The sequence below is a fragment of the Heterodontus francisci genome, chromosome 40 (assembly GCF_036365525.1).
Source record: "Heterodontus francisci isolate sHetFra1 chromosome 40, sHetFra1.hap1, whole genome shotgun sequence".
NCBI classification, from domain to species: domain Eukaryota; kingdom Metazoa; phylum Chordata; class Chondrichthyes; order Heterodontiformes; family Heterodontidae; genus Heterodontus; species Heterodontus francisci.
Genome location: NC_090410.1, coordinates 21,614,099 through 21,624,053, shown reverse-complemented (window position 1 = coordinate 21,624,053; position 9,955 = coordinate 21,614,099).

Here is a 9,955-nt window from a genome sequence, read left to right as displayed (position 1 = left end):
CCTTCAGATCCCCATCTGGGGAAATGAGGCGCCACACTGGTGGGCGGGGAGGAGGAGGTAAGTTTATCTGTGTGGGAGTGGAGGGGATAGGGTTGAATCTGCATAATGGGTGTAGGGGATGGTGGGAAGGGTTGAACCTTAAACTTTGTGCAGCTTTAGGAGGGGAAAGGTCAGATGTAAAAGTATTTTGGGGGGGTAAAAGGCAAATATTGTTATTGGGGGTTTGAGAAAGGGGCATAAGAAATTTATTTACTTTTGGGGGGGATTTTTCTTTAAAAATTTCAATATGACAGCAGGGCTAGCTGCCCTTTTAAAATGGCGCCTGCGCACAGGCAGCTGACACCATGGCCAGCAACAGACAGCCCCCTCCACATGATTTTGGGGAGGGTGGGTGCCCTGGCTATTTAAATGAGTTGCCATGCTAAAGATCACGGCAGCTCTTTGTTGCGGGCCGCCATTTTCTGAGCTCGGTGGCGGGCTCATAAAATCCAGCCCATTCTGTGAGACTATAGATACAGGTCATGGCTTTCGACTTTTATTGCTCTTGATGTTACTTGGAGCCTCAGTATTGCTTCCTTCAGTCGGAGGTAAAAGCACAGTTCAAATCAGGTATTTTTTAATTGCAAATTGGGGAAAGGTTCCATTGCATGATTTAAAGGGTGGTCTGCCTAGGCTTCCTTGTGGTTGACTGACTGAAATTCATAGTTTGTACAAATTAAGTTTCATTCAATAATGCAGATTATACCTAGGCTAGGTAACTTTTAATGTCCAACCCTTACTTGGGTGAACACAACAAAATAGAAGCTATTCAATTCTATTGATCTGTGATACCTTGTTCCAAGAACAAAGATGGGCAATCTGTCAAAGCGCTGTCAGAAAAGGTGAAGTATGGTGGCAAAGCAGCAAGTCTTGATTGTAACATAATGCTATGCTCGTTGATATAGGATGCACATGCAGTTGCCCGATGAGGTACGCAAGTGTAATGCTTTGATGTATTCATTCGTCAGCAGGTTGCAAATTCTGCACAATGATGGTATCATGACATTTAATGTGCACTTACTGACACATCTTCACAAAAGTGTGCTCATGTGGGGCCCTTGTGGACCCATTCATGTTTTCCCTTTGAGGCATGCAATTGGCGAATCAAGCAGCAGCTGAAAGGGTATAGAGGAATTATCTTGCAGGTGGTATATAAGTTTCTTGTCATGCAAAATTTGCCACTCCTGATGGATGACTTTGCAAGCTCACCAGTTATTAGAAGATTTTGCAGTGGAAAGTTAAGCCCAAGGAAGGGAGAAGAAAATGAAACCTTCGGCGAGATAGGCTTTTTAGGCAGAGACGAGTTGTGAACGTTCAATCCCCAAGAAGTTGCAGCTTTATCTAGAAAAGGTTATACTGTTGATAGGGATGATATGGCACATCGATATTTCAGAATACACAAGAATGGAATGGTTTTTTGTTCACCACAGTACAGATCTAAGACTCTGGCAAATAACACAAAAAATTATTTCTGCGCCATCAGCAAATTGCTCAACTGCAAAATATTTTGACATTTCAACGTTATTGTGTAATGATAATTAAAGAGCTGTTGATACAAGATGCCACCCGATTCCAGAAACCAGAAACTGGCAAATTTAGCAAAATCTCCAGCCAGAAAAAAAACACTTTGAAAATACATATTTCAGTATCTGAACACATTTCATTGCGAAAGCTGAAATATATGCCAGTGAAGTACGCAGAGGGGAGTGCCAACAGCCTACCAGACAAAGAAGCACAGAGTGTACTGGACTCACCTCAAATACCTGCTAGCGTGTTTAGCATTGAGCTGCACACCACTTTCATTAGGAGCAGGAGTAGGCCACTTGGCCCTTCGAGCCTGCTCCACCATTCAATAAGATCATGGCTGAACTGATTACTCCACATTTCCACCGACCCCCGATAATCTTCCATCCCTTTGCTTCCCTTAAAAATATTCAAAGACTCTGCTTCCACCGCCTTTTGAGGAAGAGAATTCCAAATTCCACAACCCTCTGAGAGAAAAATGTTCTCATCTCTGTCTTAAATGGGCGACCCCTTATTTTTAAACAGTGGCCCCTAGTTCTAGATTCTTCCACAAGGGGAAGCATCCTTTCCACATCCACCCTGTCAAGACTCCTCAGGATCTTATATGTTTCAATCAAGTTGCCTCTTACTCTTCTAAATTCCAGCGGATACAAGCCTAGCCTGTCCAGTCTTTTCTCATAAGACAGCCAGCCCATTCCAGGTATTAGTCAAGTAAACCTTCTCTGCACTGCCTCCGACACATTTACATCCTTCCTTAAATAAGAAGATCAGTACTGTACACAGTACTCCTAATGTGGTCTCACTAATGCCCTGTAGAGCTGAAGCATAACCTCCCTACTTTTGTATTCAATTCCCCTCACGATAGAAATGGCAAGATTAGGGAACCATGGAAGAAATGGTAAGATTAGGGAACCATGGATGACAGGTGAAATTGTGAGACTAGCTAAGAGGAAAAAGGAAGCATACATAAGGTCTAGGAGGCTGAAGAAAGACGAAGCTTTGAAAGAATATCGGGAATGTAGGACCAATCTGAAACGAGGAATTAAGAGGGCTAAAAGGGGTCATGAAATATCTTTAGCAAACAAGGTTAAGGAAAATCCCAAAGCCTTTTATTCATATATAAGGAGCAAGAGGGTAACTAGAGAAAGGATTGGCCCACTCAAGGACAAAGGAGGAAAGTTATGCGTGGAGTCAGAGAAAATGGGTGAGATTCTAAACGAGTACTTTGCATCGGTATTCACCGAGGAGAGGGACATGACGGATGTTGAGGTTAGGGACAGATGTTTGATTACTCTAGGTCAAGTCGGCATAAGAAGGAAGGAAGTGTTGGGTATTCTAAAAGGCATTAAGGTGGACAAGTCCCCAGGTCCGGATGGGATCTATCCCAGGTTACTGAGGGAAGCGAGAGAGGAAATAGCTGGGGCCTTAACAGATATCTTTGCAGCATCCTTAAACACGGGTGAGGTCCCGGAGGACTGGAGAATTGCTAATGTTGTCCCCTTGTTTAAGAAGGGTAGCAGGGATAATCCAGGTAATTATAGACTGGTGAGCCTGACGTCAGTGGTAGGGAAGCTGCTGGAGAAGATACTGAGGGATAGGATCTATTCCCATTTGGAAGAAAATGGGCTTATCAGTGATAGGCAACATGGTTTTGTGCAGGGAAGGTCATGTCTTACCAACTTAATAGAATTCTTTGAGGAAGTGACAAAGTTGATTGATGAGGTAAGGGCTGTAGATGTCATATACATGGACTTCCGTAAGGCGGTTGATAAGGTTCCCCATGGTAGGCTGATGGAGAAAGTGAAGGCGCATGGGGTCCAGGGTGTACTAGCTAGATGGATAAAGAACTGGCTGGGCAACAGGAGACAGAGAGTAGCAGTGGAAGGGAGTTTCTCAAAATGGAGACGTGTGACCAGTGGTGTTCCACAGGGATCCGTGCTGGGACCACTGTTGTTTGTGATATACATAAATGATTTGGAGGAAAGTATAGGTGGTCTGAATAGCAAGTTTGCAGACGACACGAAGATTGGTGGAGTAGCAGATAGTGAAGGGGACTGTCAGAGAATACAGCAGAATATAGATAGATTGGAGAGTTGGGCAGAGAAATGGCAGATGGAGTTCAATCAGGGCAAATGCGAGGTGATGCATTTTGGAAGATCCAATTCAAGAGTGAACTATACAGTAAATGGAAAAGTCCTGGGGAAAATTGATGTACAGAGAGATTTGGGTGCTCAGGTCCATTGTTCCCTGAAGGTGGCAACGCAGGTCAGTAGAGTGGTCAAGAATGCATACGGCATGCTTTCCTTCATCGGACGGGGTATTGAGTACAAGGGTTGGCAGGTCATGTTACAGTTGTATAAGACTTTGGTTCGGCCACATTTGGAATACTGCGTGCAGTTCTGGTCGCCACATTACCAAAAGGATGTAGATGCTTTGGAGAGGGTGCAGAGGAGGTTCACCAGGATGTTGCCTGGTATGAAGGGCGCTAGCTATGAAGAGAGGTTGAGCAGATTAGGATTATTTTCATTAGAAAGGCGGAGATTGAAGGGGGACCTGATTGAGGTGTGCAAAATCATGAGAGGTATAGACAGGGTGGATAGCAAGAAGCTTTTTCCCAGAGTGGGGGATTCAATTACTCGGGGTCACGAGTTCAAAGTGAGAGGGGAAAGGTTTAGGGGGGATATGCGTGGAAAGTTCTTTACGCAGAGGGTGGTGGGTGCCTGGAACGCGTTGCCAGCAGAGGTGGTAGACGCGGGCACGATAGCGTCTTTTAAGATGTATCTAGACAGATACATGAATGGGCAGGAAGCAAAGAGATACAGACCCTTAGAAAATAGGCAACATGTTTAGATAGAGGATCTGGATCGGCGTAGGCTTGGAGGGCCGAAGGGCCTGTTCCTGTGCTGTAATTTTCTTTGTTCTTTGTTCTTTTGATAAACGATAACATTCTATTAGCTTTCCTAATTACATGCTGTACCTGCCTACTAAGCTTTTGCGATTCATGCAGAAGGACACCCAGATCCCTCTGCATCTCCGAGCTCTGCAATCTCTCATCATTTAGATAATATGCTTTTTTATTCTTCTTGCCGAAGTGGACATTTTCCCACATTATACTCCATTTTCCAGGTCCTTGCACACTCATTTAACCTATCTCTATATCCTTTGTAGCCTCCTTATGTCCTTTTCACAACTTACTTTCCTACCTATCTTTGTGTCATCAGCAAATTTAGCAACCATACCTTCGGTCCCTTCACCTAAGTCATTTATATAAATTGTAAAAATTTGAGGCGCCAGCACAGATCCCTGTGGCACACCACTCATTGTATCTTGCCGACCAGAAAATGACCTATTAATGCGGACTCTTTGTTCCCTGTTAGTTAACCAAACTTCTATCCATGCCAATCTGTTACCCCCTACACCATGAGCTTTTATTTTTTGCAATAACCTTTGATGTGGCACCTTATCAAGTGCCTTCTGGAAATCTAAGTACAATACATCCCCCTTCATCCACAGCACATGTAACGGCCTCAAAGAACTCCAATAAACTGGTTAAACATGATGTCCCTTTCGCAAAGCCATGTTGAATTTGCCTGGTTACCTTGAATTTTTCTCAATGCCCTGCTATAACATCTTTAATAATAGTTTCTAGCATTTTCCCTAAAACAGATGTTAAGCTAACTGGCCTGTAGTTTCCTGTTTTCTGTCTTCCTCCCTTTTTGAATAAAGGAGTTACATTCGCTATTTTCCAATCTAACGGAACCATCCCCGAATCTAGAGAATTTTGGAAAATTAAAACTAACACATCAACTATCTCACTAGCCACTTCTTTTAACACCCTAGGATGAAGTTCATCAGGACCCGGGGACTTGCAAGCCCGCAGCTCCAACAATTTGTTCAGTACCACTTCCCTGGTGATTGTAATTTTCCTGAGTTCCTCCCTCCCTTCCATTTCCTGTCTTACAGCTAATACTGGAATGTTACTTATATCCTCAAATCGTGAAGACTGATGCAAAATATCTGTTCAGTTCATCTGCCATCAGTTTATTATCCATTATTAATTCCCCAGACTCACTTTTTATAGGACCAATGCTCACTTTGTTAACTTTTCTTTTTAAAATATCTATAGAAACTCTTACTATCTGTCTTTATATTCCTAGCTAACTTTCTCTCGTACTCTAATTTTACCTTCCTTATCAATCTTTTAGTCATTCTTTGTGCAATTATCGGCTTTTTTTAAACGTTTGATACAATCTTTAACTGTTTTCGTTAACCACGGATGGCAGGTTCCACCCTTGGATTTTTTCTTTCTTGTTGAAATGACTCTATTCTGTGTATTCTGAAATATCCCCTTAAATGTCTGCCACTGCATCTCTATTGACCTATCCCTTAACCTGATTTGCCAGTTCACTTTAGCTAGCACTGCTTTCATGCCCTCATAATTACCCTTAGTTAAGTTTAAACTGCTAGTCTTGGACCCACTCTTCCCTCCCTCAAAACGAATGTAAAATTTAAGCATATTATGATCGCTGGTACCTAGGGGCACCTTAACTATGAGGTCATTAATTAATCTTATCTCATTGCACACTACTAGGTCTCGCATAGCCTGCTGTCTGGTTGGCTCCAGAACATATTGTTTCAAGAAATTATCCTGAAAACATTCTGTGTACTCCTCATCTAGGCTACTTCTGCCCATTTGATTTTTCCAGTCTATATGTAGGTTAAAATCCCCCATTATTATCACTGTACCTTTCTGACAAGCTGCCATTATTCCTTCCTTTATACCCCATCCTACAGTGTGGTTAATGTTCGATGGCCTGTACACCTATAATTAACAAGTAGCATGAAGTTTGCTTACTGCCTGCATTGCTAAGAACAGGCGCAGGTAATTGTTCACTGTGATCCCTGCGCTTGTTTCTGGCCAAGTCCAATTTTTCCCCTACAGGTTTTATTACGGTTGTAAGCGAAGCTGTAGTACAAGGAGTAAAAGATGTTAAAATACAACGGTTACATTTATAACATTCTGCATAAAACTTTGAGATACAACATTAACATCATATCTACCTCCTACCTCGGTTACTTGGGTTCTCTTTTTACATCGTTTGAGTATTTACAGCATAGAAGCAGATCCATGCCAGTTCCACACTCTTCCCATCCTTCTTCATCTAACCCCATCAACATTTTATGCCTTTCCCCTTCATGTTTATCTCACTTTCCTTTAATGCATTTATACCAGTCGCCTCATCTACTCCTTATGGTAGCAGGTTCCACATTCTCACCACCCTTTTTGGTAAAGAAGTTTCTCCTGAATTCCCTATTGGATTTATTAGTGACTATCGTATATTTATGGCCCTAGCTCTAGTCTCCCAGTAGAAGTGAAAATGGAAACATCTTCTCCGTCTGCTTTATCAAATCTTTTTATAATTTTAAGGACCTCTATCAGGTCACCCTCAGCCTCTATTTTCTGGAGAAAAGAGTCCAAACCTTTTCAGTCTTACCCTTCCTTTCACATTCCAAAGTGTTAGTAAGCAAGGTTATCAAGAACACTGTGATTGCATGAGTGATATCTGCTGCCCGAAGGTCTTGGGAGAGCTCCCCTGAGAACTTGAGTGGGTGAAAACATTGCCTTTAATACTGTGGAGTTATCTCTGCTGTATGGCAGAGACTGGCAAATCAGTGGACCAAGCCATTCAATTTAATTACTGGTGGAGGTAGGTCTGTGGCTCCAAACTACCTTAACTTTAGTTCTAAGTTTGGTTGGTACATGAAGTGGAAGCACCACAATCATGTCATTGTAACGTTCATGTGAGTTTGGGTTGAAAGTGCAATGTTGGAGCAGTATAAAGGATACTTCATTGCGTATATATCTCACCACTTGGTGATTAGCATGGACGAAATGCCAGAATGGTAAGAACACCATTTACCTTTTGGCTCAGCTCGGAAAGATCAAGAACTGGATCAGACACAATTCAAGGTAACATTAACAGCCACTTTATTCCACTCTTAAGCATGTAAGAATAATATCACTATCAACATAATGCCTGCAAACAGTTTTTGAATTACAATAACGTAGCCTTAGATGGGTGTTCCGATCAGCATAAATTATTTGTAACATTTAATTTACAAGATTACAGTAGAAGTTTAGCAAAGTTGCACAGAATTTACAGCAGCAAAACAGGCATTTGGCCCAATTGATCTGTGCCAGTGTTTATATGCTCCTCAAGGGCCTCCTCCCACCTTACATTATCTCACCCTTTCAACATATTATTCTGTTCCTTTCTCCCTCGTACTTGCTTAGCTTCCCCTTAAATGCATCCTGATACTATTGGCCTGAGCAACTCCTTGTAGAAAGTTCCACATTTAACCAGTCTCTGGGTAAAGAAGTTTCTCCTGAATTCCTTATTGGATTAATTAGAGTCATGGAGTCATAATGGCACAGAAGGAGGCTATTCAGCCCATTGAGTCCATGCCAGCTCTCTGCAGAGCAATCCAATCGGTCCCATTTCCCGGCTTTATCCCCATAGCCCTGTAAGTTTATTTCCTTCAAGAACCCATCCAATTTCCTTTTGAAATTATTCATCATCTCTGCTCCACCACCCTTGGAGGCAGCGGGTTTCAGGCCATTACCACTGGCTGCATAAAAACGTTCTTCCTCACATTCCCCCCTTCATCTCTTGCCCAAAACCTTCAATCTGTGTCCCCTCTTCCTTGTACACTCAGCTAATGTGAATAGCTTTTTCTTTGCCTACCTATCCAAACCTGTTAGAATCTTGTACATCTCTATAAAATTTCCCCTCAATCCCCTTTGCTCCAAGGAGAATGACCCTAGCTTTTCCAACCTAAGCTTGCAGCTAAAATCCCTCATCCTTGGAACCATTCTGGTAAATGTCCTCTGCACCCTCTCCAGAACCCTCACAAATTTTTTCACTCAGAGGGTCGTGAGTCGTTTGAACTCTCTTCCTCAAAAGGCAGTGGAAGCAGAATCTTTAAATATTTTTACAACAGAGGTAGATAGATTCTTGATGGGGGGTGGTGAAAGGTTATCGGGGGTAGGTGGGAATGTGTAGTCGAGGTTACAATCAGATCAGCCATGATTTTATTGAACAGTGGAGCAGGCTCGAGGGGCCGAATGGCCTACTCCTGCTCTTAATTCATATGTTTGTATATGTTTGTATTCTTCCTAAAGTGTGGTGACCAGAACTCTAGTTGTTGCCTGACCAGAGCTTTATAAAAGTTCAGCATAATCTCCCTTCTTTGGTACTCAATACCTCTATTTATGAAGCCCAAGATCCCATATGCTTTGCTAATTGCTCTCTCAATGTGTCCTGCCACCTTTAAAGATCTATGCACATGAACCCCCAGGTCCCTCTGTCCCTCCTGTACACTCTTTAGAACTACCATTTAGTCTATACTACCTCTCCCTATCCCTTTTGCCAAAATGCATCATGTCACATGTCTCTGTATTAAATTGAATCTGCCACTTGTCTGTCCATTCTGATAGCCTATCTATGTCCTGTTGCAATAGATTGGTTTCATCCTTACTGTCTGCCACACCTCGAAGTTTGGTATCATTGGCAAATTTTGAAATTTTACTCTGTGTTCCAATATTCAAGTCATTTTATGTACATCAAAAAAGCAGTGGTTCTAGCACTGAACCTTGGGGAACACCACTGTCTACCATCCTCCAGTCTGAAAAACAGCCATTTACCATGACTCGCTGTTTTTTGTCCTTAAGCCAATTGTTTATCCAAGCTGACACTGACAATCCTATTCTATGAACCTCAAATTTGTAACTAGCCTTTTATGTGGTACTTTCTCAAAGCCTTTCTTAAAATTCATATAGAAAACACCCATTGCTTTCCCTTCATCAACCTTCTCTGTTACTTCATCAAAAAAATCAATTAGTCAAGCATGATCTGCCTTTTACAAATCCTTGTTGGCTCTCCCTAATTAACCCAAACCTCTCCTGTTGATTTTTTCCCTGATTATTGTTTCTAAAACCTTACCCACCACAGATGTTAAACTGACCAGCCTGTAGTAACTAGGGATGTCCTTACACCCTTTCTTGAATAAGAGTGTCACAATTGCCACTTTCCAGTCCTCTGGCGCCTCCAGAGAAGATTGAAAGATGATGGCAGGCCCTTCCGCTGTGTCCACTCCCACTTCCTTTAGCAACCTGGGATCCAAGCCATCCAGACCAGGCAACGTATGCACCCTAGGCATAACCTTTCCAGTACATCCTGCCTATCAATTTTCACCTCATCCATTACCATCTCTGCTTCTACTGGTATTTTGTGAGCATTCTCTTCTTTAGTAAACACCGATAAAAAGTACTTATTATGTATTCTAGCCTTGCCCTGCGCCTCTAAGCATATAATCACCATCTTTGTCCCAA